The following is a 14,254-nucleotide window of genomic DNA, read 5'->3' as shown; positions in this document are numbered from 1 at the left end:
CATGATGAGTGGAGGTCACCATGATGAGTGGAGGTCACCATGATGAGTGGAGGGTCATCGTGATGAGTGGAGGGTCATCGTGATGAGTGGAGGGTCATCGTGATGAGTGGAGGGTCACCATGATGAGTGGAGGGTCACCGTGATGAGTGGAGGGTCATCGTGATGAGTGGAGGGTCACCATGATGAGTGGAGGGTCACCGTGATGAGTGGAGGTCACCATGATGAGTGGAGGGTCATCGTGATGAGTGGAGGGTCATCATGATGAGTGGAGGTCACCATGATGAGTGGAGGTCACCATGATGAGTGGAGGGTCATCGTGATGAGTGGAGGGTCATCGTGATGAGTGGAGGGTCATCATGATGAGTGGAGGTCACCATGATGAGTGGAGGGTCACCGTGATGAGTGGAGGGTCATCGTGATGAGTGGAGGTCATCATGATGAGTGGAGGGTCACCATGATGAGTGGAGGGTCATCGTGATGGGTGGAGGGTCTCCATGATGAGTGGAGGTCATCATGGTGAGTGGAGGTCACTGTGATGAGTGGAGGGTCACCATGATGAGTGGAGGGTCACCGTGATGAGTGGAGGGTCACCATGATGAGTGGAGGGTCACCATGATGAGTGGAGGGTCATCGTGATGGGTGGAGGGTCATCGTGATGAGTGGAGGGTCACCATGATGAGTGGAGGGTCATCGTGATGGGTGGAGGGTCATCGTGATGAGTGGAGGGTCACCATGATGAGTGGAGGTCACCATGATGAGTGGAGGTCATCATGATGAGTGGAGGGTCACCATGATGAGTGGAGGGTCACCATGATGAGTGGAGGGTCACCGTGATGAGTGGAGGGTCATCATGATGAGTGGAGGTCATCATGATGAGTGGAGGGTCATCATGATGAGTGGAGGGTCATCGTGATAAGTGGAGGTCATCATGATGAGTGGAGGGTCACCGTGATGGGTGGAGGTCATCATGATGAGTGGAGAGTCATCATGATGAGTGGAGGTCACCATGATGAGTGGAGGGTCATCATGATGAGTGGAGGGTCGCCGTGATGAGTGGAGGGTCATCGTGATGAGTGGAGGGTCACCGTGATGAGTGGAGGGTCACCGTGATGAGTGGAGGGTCATCGTGATGAGTGGAGGGTCACCGTGATGAGTGGAGGTCATCATGATGAGTGGAGGGTCATCATGATGAGTGGAGGGTCACCGTGATGAGTGGAGGTCATCATGATGAGTGGAGGTCACTGTGATGAGTGGAGGGTCATCGTGATGAGTGGAGGTCACCATGATGAGTGGAGGGTCATCGTGATGGGTGGAGGGTCATCGTGATGAGTGGAGGGTCATCGTGATGAGTGGAGGGTCATCGTGATGAGTGGAGGGTCATCGTGATGAGTGGAGGTCACCATGATGAGTGGAGGGTCATCGTGATGAGTGGAGGGTCACCGTGATGAGTGGAGGGTCACCGTGATGAGTGGAGGGTCATCGTGATGAGTGGAGGTCATCGTGATGAGTGGAGGGTCACCGTGATGAGTGGAGGTCACCATGATGAGTGGAGGGTCATCATGATGAGTGGAGGGTCACCGTGATGAGTGGAGGGTCATCGTGATGAGTGGAGGGTCATCATGATGAGTGGAGGGTCACCGTGATGGGTGGAGGGTCATCATGATGAGTGGAGGGTCATCATGATGAGTGGAGGTCACCGTGATGAGTGGAGGGTCATCATGATGAGTGGAGGTCACCATGATGAGTGGAGGTCATCATGATGAGTGGAGAGTCATCATGATGAGTGGAGGGTCACCGTGATGAGTGGAGGGTCATCGTGATGAGTGGAGGGTCATCATGATGAGTGGAGGGTCACCGTGATGGGTGGAGGTCATCATGATGAGTGGAGGTCACTGTGATGAGTGGAGGGTCACCATGATGGGTGGAGGGTCATCATGATGAGTAGAGGGTCACCATGTTAAGTGGAGAGCCTTCATGTGGACTACAAGGTCGCCATGTTGAACAGCCCACATTCCTGGAATGGGTTTACGGAGCTACTTCGGTGTAGGACATTCTGTTTCTTTGTGGGCTTTATCCATGGTCAATCATGCCACATTCAGCACCCTTCCATAAGTCCATCCTGGCACTTTGTGGTTACTTCCTTAGGATAAACACCTAGTTTCAATGATCTGTTCTCAGGCATGTTATTGTGGCTGGAGCAGGAACCCCTTTCCTAACCACAAAGCACACTTGGCTTGTGTGACAGTCAGATTTGCATTGCTGGTAGAAATCACCCAACCAAGAGCAGCTTGTGGGAAAAAAAGAGGTTTATTTTGGCTTACAGGCTTCAGGGGGAAGCTCCATAATGGCAGAAATGGAGAAAACGATGGCATGAGCAGAGGGTGGACATCACCCCCTGGCCCACATCAGGTGGACAACAGCAACAGGAATGGGCAAGGGGACACTGGCTATAACACCCATAAGCCCGCCCCCAACCATACTCTCCCTCCAGGAGGTGTTAATTCCCGAATCTCCATCAGCTGGGAACCTACATTTATGAGGGACACCTGAATCAAACCCCCATAGCTTGCTCTTCTCAGATCTCACCACTTGTTGGACAAGTAAGAGCCTGTTGTCTTGCCCACCCCCAGCACCACAACTGTTCTTATTCTTGTAATCTTTGTAAAATGTTGCCACCTTTGACCTGGAATTCACTCTGTAGTCTCAGGGTGGTCTCGAACTCACGGCAATCCTCCTACCTCTGCCTCCCGGGTGCTGGGATTAAAGGCGTGAGCCACCACGCCCAGAATGGGCTCTTAGGGGATCCTAGCTCTTTCCTGTGGGTGAACTTCCTTCTCTGGCTTTTAAGCGCCCACCTTTTCCCTTTCCTTCTCCCCTTTCCCTCTCCAACCCCTTCCACACACCCTCAAGTATATTACAGAGTGAGCACAATATCTTTGGCCTCGTCAAGGGAACCCTGGAACATTCACAGCCTCCCCCCCACGACCAATCCTTAGATCTTCCCACCCCTTCCCTTCCCATCATCCTGCACACCTGTCCCAGCCTCTGGTTCCATCTATACCCTGCTGAGAGGTTCAGGATGTGAAAGGTGAGCTCCAGTGACAGCTTTTGCCCAAGTAGCTCTTCTCCTGATTCAGCCCAGCAAGTGTCGCCCACGGGGCTGCGGTGAGCGGCCTCAACCTTTACTCACCCCCCTTTTGGTTATTGACTTTGCTCCGTGCCCCCTGCTTATCATTCATGCTTATTCCCGGGCAATCTGACCCCTCTCCGTCCCCTTCATCTCGCATCTGACCCCACTAAACCATCAGTTCATTTCGAGTTTAGCTCAGGTTAGGCAGGACCCCCAGATAGGCGTGGCTTAGCCTCACCCCTCTGTCCTCAGTGCCAGACACAAGAGGTTTAGGCGGTCTCTGTAGCTAGAATGGATGGACGCGTGCCCAGAATCTTCCCGACCTGCCCCCACCCCCGCACCCAGGCTGGTGGGCAGGCATCTGTAAAGCCCATTGTTGCCACTTCCTCTTTGCCCACTTCCCAACAAAGACGACGTGCAGGCGGCTTGAGAACTTTGTGCTGTGGGGCCATTACTGACCCTGGGGCCTCCTGGGTCATCTCCAGGGCCTTCAAGGGGAGTGTCAGGCTCTGCCACAGGGTCCCCTTGCGCTGGCCTGCTGGGTCTGCGGTCAGCCCTGAGGAAGCCAGGGTGGGGATTCCAAGACCTCAGCCAGGGCCACCAGTGAGATAAGCTATCACGGGGCAGGGCAGTCCCTGAAGCCATCCCTCGCCCCTCATTCCCGTTTGTGCCTATCAGCAACATGTGCCTTTCTTCTTGGCACCCCACTTCTCATGAACCATAAATGCCACCCTCCCCGCCCATCACACCAAATCTGGCTCCATGGCAGGAATTCAACGAGCCCCTGACCAAGAGCCAGCCTCCTTCCCTCTCTGACTTCTAACTTCCTCTCTGCGACTCCAGCCCGGCCAGTCTGCTCCAGGCTTGGAGACACCCGTTCCGTCCTCTTCCAGAGCTCTCCTCTAGTGTGACTTGTCTGTCCCCACTTCCTGTTTAAATTCTGGCTTAGAATCCTTGCGACTTATTTGGAAAACAATTTTTAAAACTCAGGCTGGAAAGATGGCTTTGCAGTCAGGGTGCTTGCCTGCAAAGCCTAAGGGCCCCAGATTCAATCCCCTAGAACCCACATAAGTAAGCCAGACGCACAAGGTGGCACATGCGTCTGGAGTTTGCAGTGGCTGGAGGCCCTAGCGCTCCCATTCTCTCTACCTGCTTTCCAATAAATAAAATACTTAAAAAACTTAAAAACAAAACAAAAAAAAAAGGGCTGTAGAGATGACTTAGTGGTTGAGGCATTTGCCTGCAAAGCCAAAGGACCGAGGTTCAATTCCCCAGACCCAGATGCACAAGGGGGCGCACGCGTCTGGAGTTCGTTTGCAGTGGCTGGAGGCCCTGGCGCACCCATTCTCTCTCTCTCTGTCCCTCAAAGGCTGGAGAGATGGCTTAGTGGTTAAGACGCTTGCCTGCAAAGTCTGAGGACCCATGTTTGACTCTCCAGGTCCCATGAAAGCCAGATGCATGAGGTCACACATGCGCACACACTTGGATTTTGATTGCAGTGGCTGGAGGCCCTGACATGCCACTTCTCTCATTAAAAAAAAAAAAAATACAAAAAGGGACTAGAGAGATGGCTTAGCAGTTAAGATGCTTGCCTATGAAACCTAAGGAACCAGGTTCAATTCCCCAGGACCCACGTAAGCCAGACACACAAGGTGGCGCATGTGTCTGGAGTTTGTTTTTAGTGGCTGGAGGCCCTGGCATGCCCATTCTCTCTTTCTCTATCTCCCTCTCTTCTCTGTCTCTCTCAAATATATATATAGTTTTATTTGAGGTAGGGTCTCAGTCTAGCCCAGGCTGACCTGGAATTCACTACATAGTCTCAGAGTGGCCTCGAACTCATGGCGATGCTCCTATCTCTGCCTCCCAAGTGCTGGGATTAAAGGCGTGGGCCACCACACCCAGCAAATAAATATTTTTTTTAATTTTTATTTATTTATTTGAGAGTGACAGAGAGAGAGAAAGAGGCAGAGAGAGAGAGAATGGGCAAGCCAGGGCCTCCAGCCACTGCAAACAAACTCCAGATGCATGCGCCCCCTTGTGCATCTGGCTAAGGTGGGTCCTGGGGAATCGAGCCTCAAACCAGGGTTCTTAGGCTTCACAGGCAAATGCTTAGCCACTAAGCCATCTCTCCAGCCCTAATTTTTCTTTTTAAATACAAAAAATTTTTTTTTAATTTTTTATTTATTTATTTGAGAGCGACAGACACAGAGAGAAAGACAGATAGAGGGAGAGAGAGAGAGAATGGGCGCACCAGGGCTTCCAGTCTCTGCAAACGAACTCCAGACGCGTGTGCCCCCTTGTGCATCTGGCTAACGTGGGACCTGGGGAACCGAGCCTCGAACCGGGGTCCTTAGGCTTCACAGGCAAGCGCTTAACCGCTAAGCCATCTCTCCAGCCCCCAAAAAAATTTTTTTTAAAGAGAGAAATTGAAGGCCTGAGTCTCTTGGGCACAAGGAGCTGGCCAGGTGGAAACCCAGCTTCAAACCCAGCGCTGATACTCCCACATGGGTGCCTCCTCCTCCTCACCACCACCACCACCACCCTGGAGAGGCCCTGTGCCTCGATCCCTGAGCGGCAGCGCGGACCCCTGAGTCCCCACGGCCTGTTCTTTTCCGCCAGCACCGTGGCAGCTCTTCGCTTTTGCTAAGCAAAACGTGGTGGCAACGTGGGGAGAGAAGAGACCCTTGTCCTTTGAAGATGTCCCGGGCCGGGTAGAGACACTTCAGGAAGAAGTGTCAGGAACCGAGGCCCGCAGAGGTGGAGAACCCCCCGCCCCCCAAGGACAGGGTGGAGAAGGGGTGGGTTCCACCCTGGCAGGGGCAGAAAGTGGTTCAGGCTGGAGGAAGCAGGCAGATTGTGAGCCGGGCCTCAAGGGCTGGAGGAGGAAGGGATAAAGGCATGGGTGAGCAGGTGCGTCAGAGCCCCAGCAGGATAAGGGCACTGGGGTCACTGGGGTCACGTCGGATGATCCTGTCGGAAAGGGCAGCTGAGGCCAGGCCACGAAAGACCTCGAGGCCAGCCTCAGGAATCTGGCCTCTCTCCGGGACACCACAGGGAGTCATGGAAATCAGGGGAGCGAGGATGTGTCCCCTTTAGCGCAGCAGAATGTGACCCACACACCCCGAGCCCCACAGGTTCGCCTGTATCTTTCTCCAGTTAGCACTGGGATCAGGAGTGGAAGGGTCTTGGAGAGATCTACCCCCCCACACCCTCCGTCCCCTCCACGTAGCTAGCTAGCCGTCCTCTGGGAAAGAGGGACAGATGACTAACGAGCTTCTATGAGCCTCAGTTGCCCGTCGAATGGGGAACGACACACTTCCGCACTTGGGAGGACGGGGAGGCAATCGGATGGCACCGATGGGCAAGGGCGTTACTGAGTCTCGTTGGGTGAGGACCGGGCACAGGCTCAGAGTGCCGCTCTGGAGTGCGGGCTCTGCCCCTGCCAATGGGAGCCGAGAGGAGACCCAACCTCTGCCTTAGCCAGGCACAGATAGCCCGTGTCCCCTGTGTTCCCCAGGAGGCTCCCTGACTCCACGGCGACCTCCCCATCAGCCTCCTCAGTTATTCTTGCCTGCTTTTGCTCCCTGCCACCTGCCCTCAGTCCCTGGCACACAGAGCAGGGGCTGTGCCCTTTGTGGGAGCTTTTTTTTAAATTTATTTTATTTATTTATATATTTGAGAGACAGAGGCAGAGAGAGAGAGAGAGAGAGAGAGAGAGAGAGAGAGAGAGAGAGAGAGAGAGGGAGGGAGGGAGGGAGAGAATGGACGCACCAGGGCCTCCAACCACTGCAAATGAATTCCAGACGCATGTGCCACCGTGTGCATCTGGCTTACGTGGATCCTGGGGAATTGAATCCGGGTCCTTTGGCTTTGCAGTCAAATGCCTTAACTGCTTAGCCATCTTCTCCAGCCCCCCCCCCTTTTTTTTTTTTTTTTTTAAGAAAAGGTATTTTATTTATTTACTTGAGAGACAAAAAGAGGTAGAGAGAGAAAGAGGGAGAATGGGCTCACCAGGGCCTCCAGCCACTGCGAACTCCAGATGCATGCGCCTCCTTGTGCATCTGGCTTATGTGGGTCCTGGGGAAAATCGAACCTGGGTCCTTTGGCTTTGCAGGCAAGCACCTTAACCACTAAGCCACCTCTCCAGCCCCACATTTGTGGGAGCTTTCTACACACTCCTTCCCACCAAATCCACTCTCCTGCCATCTTGCTGAGCTATCTATCTCTGCTGCACAGGAAAACCCCAGAGAGGGAAGGAAGGTGGTCGCCTTTTGAGTGCCTGTGATGCGCCAGGGATATCTGTACCCATTAGTCCATTTACCCTACAGGCCCCCGTAGTGAGGGATTATCATCCTCACACTCCAGAAACATGAAGGATCAGAGCAAGACAGTGGCTTGTCCGAGTCAATGCAGAAGCTGAGTGCAAACAAACGCAGGTCTTGTGTACTCTAGATTGGACTGGAGAGATGGCTTAGCGGTTGAGCGCTTGCCTGTGAAGCCTAAGGACCCCGGTTCGAGGCTCGATTCCCCAGGACCCACGTTAGCCAGATGCACAAGGGGGCGCACGCGTCTGGAGTTCGTTTGCAGTGGCTGGAGGCCCTGGCGCGCCCATTCTCTCTCTCTCTATCTGCCTCTTTCTCTCTCTCTCTGCCTTTCTCTCTGTGTCTGCTGCTCTCAAATAAACAAACAAACAAAAGAAAAACCTCTAGATTTAGCTCATTGACCACAGGGGGGAAATAAGCTGTGCCCACAGGGCTCCTCTGAGGACCAGGAGAGTGAGGGCCTGGATGGGGCACAAGGCCTGGGAATGGAAGTCCTGCCCCCTCCACCTAATCATGTGACGGAACGGGGTAGATGCACAGCTATGAGGCCCCTGGATCACACAGCCGGCCATAAGCGGGGGGGGGGGGGGGCCAGGACCCCTGTCTTCCTTTGTCCCCCCTTTTCTGGCTCTTCCACTCACGGTGGAAACTCCCGCGGTCAGCCAGGAGAGCAAACCGGCGGGGACCTTCTGACCTGGCACGCAGACTGGAGCCTGGGGCAGAGGGCTGCGATCCAGGGCTCTCCGCCCGCACTCACACCTGGCTCTTCCAGCCCCATCCAGCACGCGCACACACCCACACACACACACACACACACACACACACACACACCCGCCCAGGCTTTTGCAGGCACCTTGCTTCCTGCCTACTCACCTGGAGGGACATGCAGAGGTGTGGTGACCTTCAGAGACTGAGAATCGATGAAGCAGGAGGCGAGACAAAGTGGTGGGTCAGGCCTGGTGGCCACACTGGGCACAGCCGGAGAGCTCAGGGTGGCACAATGGGAGAGAGGGAGGGCCGCTGCGTCCTGCTCCCCAAAACTGCAGCCCTTCCTTATTTGTGAAATGATAGGGTCCTGTCAGTCACCCACAGGGATGCTGAGTGGGAAGGGGCCGAGCCAGGGAACAGCAAACGTAGCCTCAGTTGGCGCACGCCTTTAACCCCAGCACTCGGGAGGCAGAGGTAGGAGGACCGTCGTGAGTTCGAGGCCACCCTGAGACTCCACAGTGAGTTCCAGGTCAGCCTGGGCTACAGAGAGACCCTACCTCAAAACAACACAAACAGGGCCGGAGGGATGGCTTAAGCGGTTAAGGCGTTTGCCTGTAAAGCCAAAGGATCCAGGTTTGATTCCCCAGGACCCACGCAAGCCAGATGCACAAGGGGGCGCACGCATCTGGAGTTCATTTGCTGTGGCTGGAAGCCCTGGCGCACCTGTTTTCTCTCTCTCTCTCTCCCTCTTTCTGTCAAATAAATAAATTAAATTAAATTAATATTTTTTTTAATGTAAGGAGTTCTTCCTTTAAAAAACAAAAATAGCCAGGCATGGTGGCACATGCCTTTAATCCCAGCACTCGGGAGGCAGAGGGAGGAGGATTGCCAGTGAGTTCGAGGCCACCCTGAGACGACATAGTGAATTCCAGGTCAGCCTGGGCTAGAGTGAGACCCTACCTCGAAAAACCAAATAAATAAATAAAAATAAAAATAAAGTAGCCTCAAGATTGGGCCTAGGCAAAGGGAGGTGATCACACCACGAAATGACCAGACACCACAGCCCAAAGGTGACCGATGCTGCCTTTCCTGTCCAGGCCTTTTCCCGTTCAGGATCATTCATGGACGCCTACTCCCAGGACTCACCGGCTTCCTGTCTGCCTCCCACCCAGACAGAGACTCAGACCTTACGCATCCACAAGGACCCGACACGTGGGCCCAGTCCACCACATGCCCTTTCTGCACCAAGTGCGGTGCCCAATATGGGCTGGCTTTGTTTAGGGGCACATCCCCGAAAGATCAGCCACATGGTCCCCTCACTGCATAGCAGGTGGTGGCGGGGGACCCCCTGTGCAGACCTCTTGGGAACTGGCTCTCCCTCTGCCCTGCGCCTGGCAGCCAGAGGCTCTTGGTATCTGAGGCCAACATGGTTACAGTGATTCCAATGGACGTAGGGTCGGGGCATGGGAGTCACTCCACACAGGTTCCCCACACAGTCACACCCCCTCCCCTCCGCCTCTGTTGCTCCCTGGTGCCCTGCTGGGCCAGGCTGGCAGGATGCCTCACTTATCCTGCCCTGAGGGGGAGCCGGCAGTTTCGCAGAGAAGAATGTGCGGGCCAGTAGAGGTGACCTTCTGATGTGGAAAAGGTTTTAACTTTTATTTTGGTTCCTGGCGGTGGCACTGTGCCCGAGGCAAATGACAGCGGATCACAGCAGCATACACCTCACCCCACCTGCGGTGGAGGCATGACACCGTACGATCTGCATCACATAGAAGGCGTTGGCATCTCCCCTACAGAGGTAGTAACGGCCCAGAAGAGGGGAAGCATGCGTCCTTGCTCACCCAACACCACAGCATTTCCTTCCCTTCGCTAGGGCCACCCACCCCAACCTGCGCCCAGAGTCCAGCCCACGCTGAGGTCCCCAAAGTCCCGGGCGGTCCAGGCCAGCTCTGAGTGTGTGGATCTTCCATGACACCCTGCCGCAGCTCCGGCACCCTAACTTATAATACAGCATGCTGTCTAGATCGTGAGCTCTCTGGGGTCATGGACCGTATTAGGAATTCACCGTTGCGCCTCCCTTGAAGACCCCGGGTGAGTGGCTGGCACGAGGCAGAGGCAGATACTCCGTCAATGCCAACGGAAGTCAAATGAGATTAAGCCGCCCTCTCTCAGCTGATGCACGCGTGTCCTTCTGGCTGTTAAATGACCTTCCAGAAAGGCGCAAGAACGGGGAGTGGGGGCGGACATGAGTGTCAGCGTTTGGGAGGGTGACAGGATCTTCAAGGGTTGTTGGATCGGCTGAGCTCTGCAGTGTGCTTGATGGCTGGTGACTCTGGATCCCTGGAGACCAGGATAAGGCCAGGACGCCTGCCTGACGCCCCTGGGACGGCAGCAGGTGACAGGCCACAGCCGTGCTCATGCCCCATGGGGGACATAACAAAGTGGAAACTCTTCCATCCAGGAGAGACGGGACGTCAGGAAAGCTGACAGAGGAAGGTCACTTTGGCCAAGGGTATGAGGACGAGTTACCCAGCAGATGGGGAGCCTTGGAAGAGGAGAAGGACAGGGCCAGGCAGAGGCAAGGCCAGGAGGTCAGCAGGGGGGGCGGGGGGTCAGTCACAGAGGACCTCAGAACCTGGAGCAAGCAAGGAGCTACAGTCAAGACTAGGACAGGAAACCCACTCATACACGATCCACCAAAGAACCAAAACTGAGCAGGTACAGGGCCCTGAGAAGCCACAGGAAAGGACAAGGGGCCCTGGGTAGCACCATGGAGGGGTCCCTGTGAGAGGCCAGCTTAAGGGGCAGAAAGCGTTTCTAGCAGCCTGGCTGGAGCGGGTTCTCGGCCCAGCTCCACGGCACCTGCGCTTTAGCCACAGCGTGCGCTCCCCTGGGGGAGATCTGCGTCCCGTGCATTCCTTCCACCTCTCCCCCACGACCCCACTTTGCAAACGGGGGAGACCGAGGCCTCGCGAGGTCACTTGGGGTGAGCAGCGTGGCCGGCCAGGCTAGACCCGAGAGGCAGTTCCATCTAAGCCTTGGACGTCGGGCTCAAACCCCAGCTCCTTGTCGGGGAGGGGATCCCCGGGGCTGTCGGGGAGACCGTAGTACAGATCCTCCCCTTCCGGCTCGGGGTCCTCCTGCTCTGTGTCAGCAGCATCCTCTTCCTTCACCCTCAGAGACCGGGGCTGGTGGTTGGGCCCGGCCGCCCCCCACGCCTGCCCCTCCAGAGCCGCGTCCTCCGACGTGGGGGTGTCGTCGATGAGGGCAAAGTCATGGAAACGATCCAAAGGCCCCCCAGGGGTCCCCAGCCCCTGGGGAGGAGGGGTGTGGCTCCTCCCTGTCTAGTGGGGATGACTGGGAGCTGTTGCCTTCGTTGGAGCCCATGTCTAGGTCATCCTGGAAGGAGGCCAGGGGCGCAGGGCCTCGGGAATAGGCTGGGGGTCTGCAGAGGAAAAGGCCATGGAACTAGATTACGCTGCCTGGCTTCCGATCGCAGCCCCCCCCCCCCATGGCCTGAGGACAGTGGGCCTCAGTTTCCTCCCCTGGAAATCAAAGAGGTAGGGAGAGCGAATACCCACCGAGGCCCAGGAGAGCCAGGACTTGCCAAGTTTACAAAGAGCGGGAATCTGAGCCCACCAGATGTACTAGCCCAGCTTTATTTGCCCGTGAGAGCTGCCGTCTGCCTTTGAGCATCCCATGCCTGCCCCCTCCTGCTGGTCACTTCCCAAGGGGCTGCCACCCACTGTGGCCCTGCCACCCTCCCATTCTTTTTTGTCTGTTTTTGTTTTAAGGTCTCCCTCTAGCCCAGGCTGACCTGGAATTCACTCTGTAGTCCCAAGCTGGCCTCGAACTCTCCGTGATCCTCCTGACCTCTGCCTCCAGAGTGCCGGGATTGAAGGCGCGGTCCAGCCCTCCAATCCCCTCCCTGGAAATGGGTGGTGACCCCCAACTCCTGTGCCCCCCCACCCTGCACTCACTCACCTGCCCTGAGTTAGGGGTCTTTCTCCTTCATCTTCCTCGGAGCCCCTGTGAACGATCACAGCAGCTTCCACGGGGGCCTGAGCAGAGGTATGAGATCCACCTTCTCCTCTGCCGGGGGCTCCCAGCGTCCACTCGGGGGTCAGCAGGGGCCGGGGGTCCTCTCTGTAGCCCATGACCTTCATCTGGATATGGGTGAAGTCCGGCAGGCTCTGGTCATAGGCAGCTTCCTCCCACAGCCTGACGTAGGGGGGCTGGGGGCTGGGGACAGGGGACGGAAGATTGTCAAGTGGACATCAGTGTACTCAATATGGCCCTGTCTACTCTGGACGCGTCAGCCTTGGAACTCACAAGACACCTTCAGGGGGAACATCACTGTATGCAGGTCACAGATGCAGAGGTCCAGCAAGGCGTATAAATTAAGTGGCAGAGCTATGACCTGACTCCGAGCTTGGTGACCCTTGATGCCCACGAAGGCCACCGCAGGGTGTGATAGCAAAATGGAAGATGGTGAACCCAGAGTTCTGCTAAACCTCACACACACAGAGAACGGGCACACCAGGGCCTGTAGCCACTGCAAAGTCAAACTCGAGACACATGCGCCCCCTTGTGCATCTGGTTTACGTGGGTCCTGGGGAATCGAACCTGGGTCCTTTGGCTCCACAGGCGTGCGCCTTAACCGCTAAGCCATCTGTCCAGCCCCCAACCCGTGATTTCTAAAAGTGTGTTCTCAGGAAGTGGTAGACAAGAAAGGAAGCCGGAAAAAAGGACACGACAGTGCCCCTTGTCCTGGTCCTCCTCCTGAGAGGTCGGGCCGAGGGTCCGCCCAGTGCGCTTACCTCTTGACCTCCGTCAGCCCGTTCTCCAGCAGGCCCAGGGCCTTCGGGGCCAGGATGCCTTGGAGGTCAGAGTCTGCGGGCACAAACGTGACCTGTAGAACCAAAGGGAGGTGGCTTCTGCAGCTGGTCAGGGCTCGGGGCTGGCCATCCCCACACTGTCCCCGCAGCTGCTACCAGACTGGGGAAACCTCTCCGTACACCCCTCACGAAGAAGAGGGACCTGGACAACCTCTCTGCGTGAGCGACAGTGAGTGACAGGCAGTTTAGGAGCCTGTCCCCACAGCTGCGGCTCTCTTCCTCCACGGGGCAATCATGGAGCGCCTGCTGCATGCAGGCACCCGCCCCAGGCACTGGAGCAGCTGTGAGCGACAGGCCAAGCTCATCATGTCCCAGGGTTCTCGACATGTGGCCAGCACATGCCCGGCACACAGGCAGGCATTCTGCCTGTACCTGGGCAATGAGAACAAAGCACGTCACTGTCATATGCTTCAGGACACAGAGGCTGTGGCAGGAGGCAGAGATGGGAGATGGCTGTGGTTGAACTACCAAGTCTCTACCCTTGAACTTTTAAAAAGTATTTTCTATTTTTTTTTTTTATTTATTTGAGACTCAGAGAGAAAGAGAGAGATAGAGCACCAGGGCCTCTAGCCGCTGCAAACCAACTCCAGACACATGCGCCACCTTGAGCATCTGGCTTACGTGGATCCTGGGGAATCGAACCTGGGCCCTTTGGCTTTTGAGGCAAGCGCCTTAGCCGCTAAGCCATCTCCCCAGCCCCTCCCTTAAACGTTCGAGATTAAACAGTCTAGCTCCAGAGTTGCCGCTGGGTGGTGGGGAAGGAAAGGACAGGGCTTGGGCAGAGAAAGTCGTGCCTTTGGGGGAACGTGCAAGATGAGAATCTCTCCTTTGCCAGGTCCTCGCTGTGGGTACTGGGATAGCCACCCCCTTCTCCAGAGACTCTCTGTGCTCGTGTGGATAATGGGGACAGTTTCCAAGAGACACACGTGCCCTGACGCATAGGGCAGTGTGATATTGTGCACCAAAGCCCAGAGGAGACAAAGCCAGCGTCCGCTGCTCAGTGACAGATAGCAACATATGGCAAAGGTACATCGCAGAATACCTATTCAACATTATGAAGGAAGTCTTTGTTTAAACATATTTTTATTCTTCTTTGTTTGACAGAGAGAGAGAGAGACAGAGAGAGAGAGAATGGGCACACCAGGACCTCCAGCCCCTGCAAACAAACTCCAGAAGCATGCACCACCTTATGC

General features: G+C 55.6%; 1 pseudogene; it reads right to left on the bottom strand.

Annotated features, from left to right (window-relative positions):
* Window positions 1–9,795: 9,795 nt before the first annotated feature.
* Window positions 9,796–13,388, bottom strand: LOC123456385 (annotated as a pseudogene).
* Between the last annotated feature and the right edge of the window lie 866 nt (window positions 13,389–14,254).

The sequence above is a fragment of the Jaculus jaculus genome, chromosome 21, assembly GCF_020740685.1.
Source record: "Jaculus jaculus isolate mJacJac1 chromosome 21, mJacJac1.mat.Y.cur, whole genome shotgun sequence".
Lineage (NCBI taxonomy): Eukaryota > Metazoa > Chordata > Mammalia > Rodentia > Dipodidae > Jaculus > Jaculus jaculus.
This window is presented reverse-complemented; position numbering and strand designations above follow the sequence as displayed.